Here is a 13,809-nt window from a genome sequence, read left to right as displayed (position 1 = left end):
GGCGCTATGTAGACAAATGAAAAGACACTTTTCCTTTCCCAGAAAAACTGTTTATTTTCAGACAAGGAATAAGAGGCTGGTGTAACCAAAACAACAGGGGGGAGAGGATAAAGGTAAAACTGATAAGATAATGCAACTGTACAGGTAAAGAGTGCCTAATGGTTTTAATTAAATTAATTTGTTTTTAATTAGTTATATAACTCTTGCTTGTCTTTCCCACATTGTGTTTGCAGACTTGGCAGTTAGGAAAACCATCTCTATGTTTGTAAATTTAATCTGGAAATCATTTAGAAACAATAAATAACTATATGATGCCATTTTAATGCGGAATATATATATATATTTATTTTTCTCCGAAGTTTATTGCTGTCCAGCACTGTTTTTACTCATTTCTAGCCCTCAAATCTGGTACCAAGGCACTCATAAAAGTATAGGCATTCACAACACTTTATTTTGCTGGGATTGCAGACTCTATGAGACATAAGTGAATTGTATAAAGAAATAGTCTATTTCTATATGTGTCAAATGCAAGCATAGAATTGATCCAAATACATTTTGACTGGCTTCTCCACTCAAATTCTACCCCATATAGGGGGAAATGAAGTCTTTGCCATATGAAATACAAAGACACAATAAAAACAAAATAAAACAAAACAAAACAAAACAAACAAAAAACAAAAACAAAAACACACACATCATGAGATTGATGGGATGACATCTCCAGAAAACTGGGTGTAAAACCCTACACCAATAAAGTTCCTAACTAATGTCTGCTTGAAACCCTTATTTAGTAAGATTCTGTAAGCACCCATATGGTTGTTCTGAAACTTAAATCCTGTTTCCATGCATGTATTCCTAATTAGTCATGTATAGTGCTTTGCTGAATTGAGGCCAATAAGAAGACGTTGCTGAGTAACCTCAATATGTTTAATCAGTATCAGTGAACTGAACTACATGTCTTTATTTGGTTTAAACTGTTACCCTAAAAAAGCACAATGTATTATTTCTGATAAGTCTCCTACTTGCTTCTTTTAGATTTTCATTCTTTTGGGAGCTTTGAATACTTATGATGGGGATAATACATGTTGCATAATTTTTTAAACTTTTTTTTTCTTTGTCTTTTTCTACCCTACTAACTAATCTGTTTTATCTGTTTTACAGAAACCTTTCTTTCTTTCTTTCTTTCTTTCTTTCTTTCTTTCTTTCTTTCTTTCTTTCTTTCTTTCTTTCTTTCTTTCTTTCTTTCTTTCTTTCTTTCTTTCTTTCTTTCTTTCTTTCAACAAAAAGAAAAAGAAGACAAAAGATATTCACATTCAGTTTGGGAGGAAGCCAGTGTCAACGTGACCAATGATGGGAACCCTGATGATATGCTGGGTGTGTCTCTCAAATTCTGGAACAAGTAGAAGCCTGCTAAATGGAGCTGAGAGAGTCTGACAAAAGAGCTCACCTGGCAAGAAAAGTCACTGCAAGGAGTAAGAAAACAACAACAACAACAACAACAAACAACAACAACAACAACAACAACAAAACAATAACAAAACTTGTCAGCTGTTCAAATTCTCTCTTTCTTCTGCATAGGTCTCAAATCAAAGAAGTAGCAAAAGTAGCTGTTGCAAGTGCACACTCTGAGCACCCTTGACATGAAAAAGCATGAGGAAGTCTTTCTTCCTCAATTACATCCCAAGCTATTCTTTGCTCTCTTTAAAATGATACATGGGTGTGTTTTTCTTCATAATTAAACACTTTGTTACTTCTGTTATTTCATTACACGCAAGAAAAAAAAAAAAAAAAAAAAAAAAAGCCTAACAAAGAAATGACCTTTCTTCTAGACCTTTTCTTTGAATTCAGTGTTCACAAAAATTGCTGGTTTATCAGTTAGTACAGTCTAGTCATAACTTAGGTGTAGCATATACCGCCTACTGTATACTTATATTACTTCGAAAATGTAAAGCCAGAAAAGGCCTGTGATGTTCCTACCTCCTCTGCTTTTAGTATTGTGCAAGCACTTCCCTCCTCCAGTTCTGTTTGCCAGTGTTCCTCTCACCTGTCTCAGCAGGTGAGAACAGTTTCCACTATGCAAACTGTTTCCTTACTGAAACTGAAACAGGGTATGTCTATTACATTCAAGCCAAAGTCTGACTGTGCTTTCTTTGATATAACTGGAATAAATTGACAATAACAGATAAAAGGTGTTACCAGAGGTTTCTAAACAGACTGAAGGTGCAGAATTTTAGCATGTTATGAAAGCATACTGTGGACATTCATAGTTATATACTGAAATTGGTATCCCATGCAGCTTTTTATGCCATATGTCTTCAATTCTATTTTCAACTCACTTTGCCATTACATCTGAAGTAGCAATAGTTATCATATCTTTGTTTTGAGGTGTGCCTATACCTGCTTGCCAATTAGTACTATGTTAGTTGTTTCATGATCTGGCCATAGAATCTGGACTGGAATTAAAATGTGTTTTGTATTTGGTACCAAATAACCATTATGTCTTCATCTCACTAGGATCAAAAAAGCAGCACACAGATGTGAAATAACATGTTCTGAAAGTGCAGTACAAGCATGTTATGTTTACCTTGTGTTTGCATGTATTCCATCTATGTGTTAAACTGATTAATTTTAACACCTGTTCCAGAAAAGGTGCTTTGTCAAACTATCACTTTAAAATCCTGTCAGGTAGCAAGTCTTAGCATAAGTTAATACAACACCCCTCAACTCTTCACCTGAGAAAGACTTTTCTGTCATTACTGAGTGAATCTAGGTTCAACATGGTCACTTGAAGAGGAAGAAGTCACGTCACTGTAACCCCTAAGTAATCCTAACCATTTTATACATAGTCACTGACAATTATCTCTGCAACATTATTTTTTTTAAAGAACTTTTTTTTTTTTTTTTTATTTTTAATGGATCAAGAAAAGGATGTAGTGTTCAAAATAGTGGTCTATAAACAGAGACCACTTAAGACCCATGAACTAGCACAGTATAATTAAACCAGGAGGGAAAGAACTGGTGATAAATATGCCAAGGAACAACAAATTATACAAAATTTTCATTTTGATGTCATACAGAAGGCGGACAGAGAATGTAATATTAGAAATTAATTTAAATCTTGGAGTGTATCAAATCACCAAAGATTTTGCTTGAAAGGTTACAAAAAAAAAAAAAAAGAAAAAAAAAAAAAAAAAAGAGAGAGATAATTTGCTGCTTTAAGTCCTATACTCATTAATCCATTTAGAACAAAACCAAGGGAGCTCACTACACTGGATTTTCTGAACGGTTTTAAATCCAAGTTATCCTGGCAAATTAATATTTCTGAATAATGTTAAGCTCCTACTAGAAAAAAACTCCACCTCCCCCCCCCCAAACAAAGAAACCACCACGAAATCTCTCTCTTGAAGAGGACAATAACCAAACTTTTAATCCTTAATAATATCATTGAAGCATTTGCTTGTGGCCATCCATTCAGAATGAATAAAATTAATGATAAACAAAGGACTATAAAAGCAATAATACATACTAATAATATGTTTTGAATCTAGTGGTTTCTGTCCATATATCTCATATATAACATATATATATGTTGTATTTATTTTTATTCTTACATAACCTATTGTATTTTCTGTCTGAACTAGGCTGTCAAATGACAGTCATTCACGTTGGAGGGGAGCTTAGAGGGCTCTCTGTTCAGACAGGGTCCATAATGAAAGCTGCTCAGGATTTTACCTGCTGAATCTTGAAAACCACTGAAGATGGAGAAGACCTCTCTGCACAACCTGTTTCAATGCTTGCCTGTCCTCACAGTGGAAGTTTTTTCCTTATAGCAAGGTGGAAGCTCTCTCGATTTGTTTTGTGCCCATTGTGTCTCATCCATGTCCCACTGTGCAGGGTCTGTGTTTCATCAGTGGCTCCCTGTACGCACTAAGAGCTGTTGCTCAGTCCCGTCTCTGCCCTAGGCTGGACAAACCCATCTCCCTGAGCCTCCCCTCAAAGGCCAAGTCCAGCTCCCAGACATCTTGGTGACCCTACCCTGAACTTGCTCCAGATTATCTGCACCCTTGTTGTCCCAGGGGCCTAAAACTGGATGCAGGAATCCAGATGTGGTCTAACAAGAGCCAAGTAAAGTGGAATAATCACTTTCCTTCATTTATTGGCTATTTTCTTATTGATACAGCCCAGTATGTTGTTAGTCTCTATTGCTGCCAGGGCACTCTGGTAGACCTGACCTCTGGAACAGGTTTAAGTGATATCAATTCAGTGCTTTGGCACTTAATGATTTAATTGTTCTCTTCCTCTCAGTTCACAGAATTTCCCAGGTCAGAATAAATAAAACTGAGTACAGAATGTGAAAACCCTTAACAGGAAGATGTAAATATTATAATTCACCTGAAAATTCATGGGACCTTTAGTATGGACAGCACAGACACAGCGTATGATTTAATTTGTCATCGCATATTATGGAAGATTTAAAGGTAGAGCTGCCTCTGGGCTTCACAGAAATACTGGCAGAACTGTTTTTTTCATCCCACAGAAAGGAATGATGATCTTTCTTTCCACAGGAAAGAGGGGAGAGAATAGAAAGAGATGGAACCAGGACAAAGAACTAGAAAAGATCCCTAGGGAGTTATATGCGCTAATGTTGCTGAGTGAAAATGCTAAGGTGACAACAACGCTTGCTACCAAGATCTACTGTCCCACTCCCAGCACTCCCAGACCCTGGAAGTGCCCCATGCACTGGTCACTATCTAAGGCAGCAGCAGCAGCAAAGTTTCCTAGCACTTTCCAGATCTCAATATCAAGCCTTGTTTAATACATTATCCTCGTTGTTGAAAATAATAATACCAAATGAAAGATCTGAGTGTTCAGAGTATTTAGTGTTTAGTCTGTGCGATGACTGACAGGTCTTTTACCTACTGGATTTCAGATTCTCTTTGTAAAACTAGCAGTAAGCCTCCAAGGTCTTAAAATTATAATCAACAAAACTTGAAATTGTTGGCTGTGGTGCCAGATTTCAGACCTCTGTTTCATAGTCATAACATGACATTACTTGTTTGATGGCTAGAGACACTTTCTCCTCTTTTCTCTTTCTGAATCTTTAAACTGTTATGGAGAAGGAACTGCAACACCCATGTGAAGGCAGAGCTCTATCATTGCTTGGACTATGAAGATTTTGGGTTTAGTCTCACAGTACGGCCCTGAAAAATGACTTCTGGCAACTTCTGTGAGTTCCTTAGTCATTTAGTTATTTGGATTTCTTGCATTTGTACACTTAAGGTTCTTCTATCCATCACTTCAATAAGTATCACTCATCCTTCTCCATAATGGACACCTTCTCTTAATGGTTAGATTAGCATTTTAGTGGATTAGAGCTCTGTATATTTGGGCAACCTTTTGTCTAACATTTATACTATGTTTTATTATGCATCACTGATTACACTGACAACATGAAATAACTGACCTGTGAAATAATTTGCTTGTCAAGGGCTTTCAGACACGCAAACATGTATGATTTTGGTCATCAATTTAACAGGCCATAAAGAACTGCAACCACTCAACCTGGATTATGAAGTGGGACATTAGGCTTTCCTATACAGATCTGTGAAAATAATGAAAGCCACACATGACTATTGCAGTAAAGCACTGCAACACTTGCATAAAGTCTTGGTCATAGATTTTGTTCTTTTTCTGAATAGTTGTGGATTGAAGTTATTACAGAAATATTCAGCACATATTTATTTTTTAAGTGCCTTTAATACTACAAGTAAAGTCTACCTCAGCAGCTACCTTCTTTGTATTATCTCCCTTTTTAAGTTTTTGTTGTGGTTGTTGTTGGAATAAGTCTAGCTCATTACATTACACTACAGATTTGTGTGTATGTGTGTGTGTATGCATGTGTGTGCATGTGAGACAGGGAAGGAAGATGGCAAAAACCCTAGAAGCACCTTTTCCCTCCCTTTCCCCCCACCCCCTCACCCCCCAGCTTTTTTTCCTTTCTCCCTCTTTCCAAATCTCAGTAAGACACTATAAATTGAGACTTTTCCCTATAAGAATTTGAAACTATATAAAAAAATACCAAACCCCAAATCCTGCTACTGGGAATGTAGGATTTAGTTTTCCATAGAGAGCTGTGCAAGTTGCAGTTACAGGCTTAATGACCCTTTTCTGCTCAATTGCCTATATGGCCTGGCCTTCCATGATAACCTCTTATTGAATTTCTGCAAAGCATGATAGGTACCCCTCACTGTGCTAAATAATAGGAAATATCTCTCTAAGAAATCTGGAACATAGAATAGAATAGAATAGAAGCAGGAGGTATACAAACACTGCAATGGCTAATTAAATAGATTGTCTACTGCAGGCAGGTCTTATAGACATCATGGCATCTTCTCTCCAGCAATGGTTTAAGATGCCAAAGACTGGCAGCCTTGGGAAGTAAGCAGTCTGAATTGTTCATTCATTGTTCTTTTTTTTTTTTTTTTTTTTTTTTTTTTTTTTTTTAATTTTTATGATCTTTTCATCATAGCTACTCCTGTGTCTGATTACCTGAATAAAGTTCATAGTTCCTCTTTGTAGCAATATGTCTAAGAGTGTTAGAACCAAGAAGATCATGTGGAAAGTAATCAAGATTGCTTTGTGTAAGACAGATCCAAGTTTCAAATCTCTGTAAGGATAAAGATCTTCCTAGGGATCCTGAGAGATTAAAGTCACTACTGTTAGAAACTACTGCAGTCCACAGGACCAAGGCATGCAGCTCAGGAAAATCTTCAGAACTTTCTGTGAGAGAAAGTGGTTTTTCATACTTTTGAATGGAGAAAATTTACTTCAACATAAAGTGGAACTTTACTATTTTTGCAACAAAATTTTGATTCTTAAAAGTAAAGAAAATGCACCACCACCAACATAAATGCACTCTTGCAAAATAACTGTAGCTTGAAAGAATGGAAATGCTTTTGAAAAGTTCTAAATACAATATTTACAATGAAATAGTACAGAAAAAAAAGGTTATTTTAACTATTCTGAGGTATTTTCACATGTGTAACTAGAAAACTCTTGTTTACAGATATAACTTTAACTGCAGACTGCAAAGAGGAGGAGACTGGTGTTGTTTTGGTCTTTTAAATGAAATCCATCTATTGTCTTTTAAACATTCCTCTCTTTCAAGCTGAAATATCGGTGGACATCTGTTACTGTAAGTTAATCAAATAACTATTGGTTTTCTTCCAGAGTGACTTTAGTTGTTCAATAACCAGTCTGGGTGCACAATGCAAACCTCTCCATGGCTAGAGACATTTATTTAAATTGCTTCTGAAGGTGACAGTGATATATGATAATATGAAGTTTGTGTTGATCAAGAGCAAACTCCCCACAAAACAGTAAGTACAAGCAGTGCAATAATATGAACAAATCATTCAGCTAAACATGATGACAGGTGGAAGATCAGGTTTTAAATATTGAGTATGCAATCTGTTGAAATGTTGAACTGTAGGCCCTCTTGATTAGAATGTAATTCTAAGTGAAAATAAAAAGGGGCTACCTAAAGTGGAACTTCTTCTCTGATAGGGAAAACTGATGTATTTATCTTAATTGCAGGTGGCTTTTGGGTCCACCAAAACCTTTGACAAGATTTTCTATAAAATGAAATGTTCTTTTGTTTGCAGAAAGAGTCAAGATAGAAACTGATTATAACTGGCAATTGAATATTAAGAATATGAAATAATATTTACTAATATACTTGAAATTAAGGTTGTGTAATTCATAATGCTCAGGACTTCTACACTCATGTCTCCTAGTATTAAAGTTACAGAGCAGTTTAAGTGCCTGGCTGGTGCCATAAATAATAGCATTGAAGTTGGTGTAACTAATGATCAGGTAGGTACTCACAGGCGTGTATTGGGACAGCACACTCTGTCCCATTGTAATTTTCTTTTTTTTTTTTTCCCTTAAGGAGCTACTACATCAAATGGTCACTTAAATGTTTCTATTATTCTCCATAAAATGTATGTACTGAAGTTTTATTTGTAGTACAATAATTTGATTTCTCATAAGTGATGGACAATACATGTACATCACTCATTAACAGTTTGAACTTTTAAATGATTGTTCTATAAAATTCTTCCTGTGATTTATTATTATTTTTTTTTTTTCCCAGAATTATACATTTCTCCTTTGGTTTTATTTTATTTTATTATTATATATATATATATATATTTATATATATTTTTTTCTGCCTGCTTTCTGTTGCAGGCAATCAGTTCACACAACAGATTTTTGTTTGTCATGACAGTATCTCAAAATCCATAGTAATTTTTTGGGGTGGTGTGTAGCTGCCCAAAACTGGTATTTGTAAACATCCATTAAGACTTACATCCCTGCACAGTACTCACTGCATGTGACAGCAGTACTTTGTGGTTATATTGGACTAATTCAGGCTTCAAACTGAGATCAGGATTAGGAAAACAGTTCATCAGTCTATACCATTTCAAATATCTTGGAAATAAGGATGAATTAATATTTTATTTTCTCAAAGAAAAGGTGCTATATGCAGGACCCTGTTCCCTGAGCTGTCTTTCATGTCACTTATGGATAAGACCCTGAACTTCAGCAGCTGTATTCAGTGAAATGAAAAGTGGAGAAGAAAAAAAAAAAAAAAGTAAATTGGGACAGTTTCCAGCGTGACTCACCCTAAATCATAACAAAGATTCTGATCCCTTGAAACTGCTCATTGTGCCAAAATTACACAGCTGAGCTCTCTCACCCTCTATTTCACAATACCACTCTAAAGCAGTTTACAGAAAATAATCATGGTAGTGCTCCACCCTGAAAATAAAATACTGAAATCAAGCTGAGGTTATATGAGGAAATTCTGCTAGCTAGCCTGAACAGTGAAAAAGAATGGGAAGGACAGAAGGAATTACCTTGCATTTAGATGAATTCCATCAGATCCCCTTTGAAAGAGATTAAAAATATTGACATTATCTTTGCGAGAGTGGCAGTTAGATCCCAGTTTCTAAACCATGTGAGCAACCTGCATGCAAAATTTTCATTTTCAGTTACTTATTTTCTAATTTTCTAGAACATATTATATATTCTCTAGAATATATAGGTCCAAGCATCGATGGCAGAATTTTTTGAGTTAAAAAATACATTCTCAGGGCAGAATTGTTGCAATTAGATTAAGTGCTGGCAATATTTCCACAAAACAACAGTCTGGCAAAACACTTAAAGTAAACCAAGTGAAAATGGAGCACATCAGTAATTCAGAGAAACCAGAGAAGTTCCGAGTGGTGCACTGCTCTTTGCTGCCTGTCCACTTACTGGAGCATTAGGGTTCTTTCTGTTTATTTTGTTTTACCTTGGCCTTTATTTAAGAGAAAGGAACTTGTGATCTTATGAAGAACAAGTATGGGAAGAGTCAGGTGTATGAGTCAACTGTTTCATAAGTGCTGATGAAAAGGCTAAGATTTGCGTCATACTGAGAGAAACGTTTCACAAGGGGGTCAAGATTGCTGAAATGCCTCATCTTGTCAAGGACTCAGCCCGATGTGGTTAAAAGAAAATAAATACTTCTTACATGAAAATGGCCATGAAATTAATAAAAAAAATAAAAAAAATAAAAAAATAAAAATAAAATAAAATAAAATAAAATAAAATAAAATAAAATATAAAATAAAATAAAATAAAATAAAATAAAATAAAATAAAATAAAATAAAATAAAATAAAATAAAATAAAATAAAATAAAATAAAATAAAATATTCAGAGATTGATAAACTTGTAGCTGGGAAGCCAAAAGCTATATTTACAAAGAAAGACAACCCCCTCCCAAAAAAAAAAAAAAAAAAAAAGCATGTTTAATAGAAAACAGTGAAAGTTTACTCTGAAATTATATTCTCACATTGCCTTATACCAAAGGAAAAAAAAAAAAAAAAAAAAAAAAGAAAAGAAGTAACATATTAATGTGACCACACAGCTAAAAGAAAGAGTTGTGCAGATTGGCACACATTTTGGCAATATATTTTTGTGACTGAACAAACACAAACACTATCATTTTTGTCAGTGATGAATTTCAAAATCCTTGTGGATAATCTTGTATTACCCCTGTACACACCTCTGCCAACAGATTAATATTACCTTTTAAGATTTATCCATCTGGAAGTGTGTAAGGGGGAAGGAGGGGGGGGATAGAAGGTGGAACAATGAAAAAAAAATAATTAACAAACAAACAAACAATACTTTAAATGCTATGCTAATACTTTTGTTTAACATTATGTTGAAGAGGACATCAACAGTGACAGTGGCTGCTAAGTGTTAAGGAAAAAAGAACATCTGAAATTATTTATAGAAATACATGTTTAACCACTCCAGATAAATCTATACTGAGAAGACTGAATCACAAATTCAGCCCCAAACTTTCTTCATATCCTCATTACTTGGATGTGACTCTTCCCTGAATTGACAGCAAAGTAGTAAAAGATTATACCCTTAGTGCATACCCTTGCACAAACTAAAGCATATACCAGCCTGCAGTGTACCAGTCAGACTTCACCCCTTTATCATGAACTCTTATTGGTTTCTGTCATGCTGTCATGGGGCTGACACAAGGCAGACATCTCAGCTGAGAAGTTTTGTCCAGATGGCTCATGGCTGGAAGCCTGCACTTTCTTTTCAAACTGTGGTTACTTAGGTGCTAAGTGAATAACAGTCTGTATCCTGATATGTGAATTCATAAAGCTAATTAGGGATTTGTCTGTGTTTCAGTGTTCTTCCTTAAGGGTACCCTGTTACAGAACTACTCTGTACTTACTCATCTCCACTGACCAGTACAGAAGATACATGTGGAAGATGTATCAGCCATTCAGTGCTGACCTTTCTTGGACATTGTTTGTGTGAAATTAAAGAAGTGAGGTGGACAACCAATGAAAATCATAGAATCATAGAATATCCTGAGTTGGAAGGGATCCATACGGACCATCAAGTCCAACTCCTGGCACCACACAGATCTACCCAAAAATTCAGACCATATGACTAAGAGCACAGTCCAAATGCTTCTTAAACTCTGACAGGCTTGATGCCATGACTACATCCCTGGGGAGCCTGTTCCAGTGTGTGACAACCCTCTCAGTGAAGAACCTCTTCCTGATATTCAGCTTGAACCTCCCCTGTCGCTGCTTGACACCATTCACATGGGTCCTATCACTGGTCACTAAAGAGAGTAGATCGATGCCTGCCCCTCCACTCTCCCTCGTGAGGAAGCTGTAGATCATGATGAGGTCTCCCCTCAGCCTCCTCTTTTCCAGGCTGAACAGGCCTAGTAACCTCAGCCGCTCCTCATATGTTTTCCCCTGTAGGCCCTTCACCATCTTAGTAGTCCTTCTCTGGATACTCTCCAGTAGCTTCACGTTCTTTTTGTACTGTGGTGCACAGAACTGCACACAGTACTTGAGGTGAGACCGCACCAGTGCAGAGTGGGACAATCACTCCCCTTGACTGACTAGCAATGTCATGCTTGATGCACTCCAAGGATATGGCTGGCCCTCCTGGCTGACAGGGCTCACTGCTGGCTCATATTCAGACACTGCTGGCTCATATTCAAAACCACAAATTTTTGTTAAAATCCTCCCGTGTCTTTATTCTTCTATTTGGGATTAATACCAGTCAGGTTCTTTGAGTTTGTTGGTGTTAGCTTGCAAAAAAAAAAAAACAAAAAACAAAAAAACAAAATCGTTCTATAGATACAACAAGAAGGAAGCTTCCAGATATATGGGAGTTAGTTATGACTGTTTTCTATTTACAATCTTTTGGAATTTAATGTGGCATTCCTCACTGGATTTGTCTTGTGCTGTGGAAGAAGTAAGACTTGGTGATCATACCAGGTCATTCTAACATGCTGTTAAACTAACACCAGGCCATCTGCCATAATTCAGATTTTTAAAAGTTACGTAGGCAATGCAGTATTAACCAGTGTAATGGTGCTGACAGACTAGAGTCAATAAAGAATCGCACATATCACAGATGCATATTTTAAGATGAAATTATTTGCATTCTGAAGGTGCTGTTTTGTATCCTGTGATTGGAAAGGAACTTCTCTGAATAGCTCAGACTGTTAGTAGCTCAGATTTTTAGAATTTAAGTGTATAGTATTAATTGAGTTTAGCATGTTTTGGTTGAGTGAGAGCAGGGTCAGTATGGAATATTCTTATTATATCAATGTGTTGACACATCAGCAATCATTTATCATTTAATTAACAAGGAAAAAAAAAACTATGTGAAATGTTTAGTTCATCTTTTTCCAAAAAATATCTGAGTTCAACAAGTCTCTTCAGTATGTGCCAAACTTCAGTTTAAATGTCACAGTGTTGCCTTCTAGGCAACACTTTACAAAGTGATATTGAGTGAAAGTTTCCTGGTTAAGGGGAATTCCCTTCATAGGTATATCACTTGAATCTTTGCCTTTATGTTCCTATCTAGAGTATCAGTAAACTAGGACTGGGTAGGGAGGAAGCACATTAGGTCAGAAAGGAAAGGGATTACTGATAGTGTAGAGCACTGGCAGGATGCCTAAAGATGCCCCAGGAAACTTTTAGATCTATAATAAGTGTTTTTTCTTGGTCTCCAAGGCAGCTAAACTCAGGTTAGCCCTGATCCAAAGCCATGCATACAGCACCAGTCCTGAGTTTTGTCTCTAGGAAAGGTTCATTAGCAAAAGTATCTCTATGCTGTCAGCAGCTACCTAGACTTTAGTTTGCATGAAGCTCACAAGATGTCAGTTCATATCTGCTTAGAGCATGGTGGGTATGCCTCAATGTACTTCTAATAAGCCAGGTAAATATTTTCCAAGTAGTCACAGGAGCAGTAAACACTGCAATGCAAATTTGTGTTCAACATGGCATGTCATTGGAACATCTTTCTGAGTTACATTCTTAATATTTTTACAGTGTAAGGAAATGTTAGAATCTTTATTTTTGTACAAGGGATCCTTACTCTTACAAGGAGCACCTTACATTAGCTCAGTTCTACAAATTCTTATGCATGTGTTTAACTTTTATCTGAGTAGTCCCTTTCCAGTACCATGGAACTCGTGCCTGAAGACTTTATTGAAGTTCATAACAAGCATTCAAAGTTCACCTCTGAAAGCAGAATAAATTCTGAATCTCGTTGTAAATATTGATCTGTGACCTGTCAATCAGATGTACAAACTGATAAGACTACTGAAGAAGCATGGCTTTGACGAAGTAGGTAGACAGAGAAGGAAGTGATTGGTGCTGATTGTAACTCATCCAGGGGGCTTACCTCAAGGCAAATCCTAAGGGCAAATGAAATATTCAAGAAGCCAGTATCAACAACTTTCTGGAGAACTTTATTGATGTTAGATCACAGTTTGTGAGTGTGGAGCTGAAAAAAGCCACATCATTTGCATAAAATCTTCAATTTCTTGAAGTAAAATGTGGTTAGTACAGCTTAGACAACCTATAAAATATAAATGAGAGTACATATACACTGAATGTCATTTACAAAAAAAAAATAAAAAAAATAAAAAAAATCCAACCATGCTGATTTTTCTCTTTTTACATTGTAGAACTTAAAAATATAAATATTTTAAAACTATTTATAAATGAATAAACCATACTGTGTCATTCATTTGATCATAACTTTTCTTAATTAATTAAGAAAGTCTCTTTCTTAGAGGAACTGGAACAGGAACTGTAGAAATGAATTTTGGGTTGGAGATAGTATCTGCTCTATGGAGTTCATAGCTCTTGAGCCTTCCTACCTTCCAAAACCACTTATTTCCTTCTATTTAACC

The sequence above is a fragment of the Aythya ferina genome (assembly GCF_964211825.1).
Source record: "Aythya ferina genome assembly, chromosome: 1".
Classification (NCBI taxonomy): Eukaryota; Metazoa; Chordata; class Aves; order Anseriformes; family Anatidae; genus Aythya; species Aythya ferina.
Note: the sequence above shows the minus strand (reverse complement) of the source record.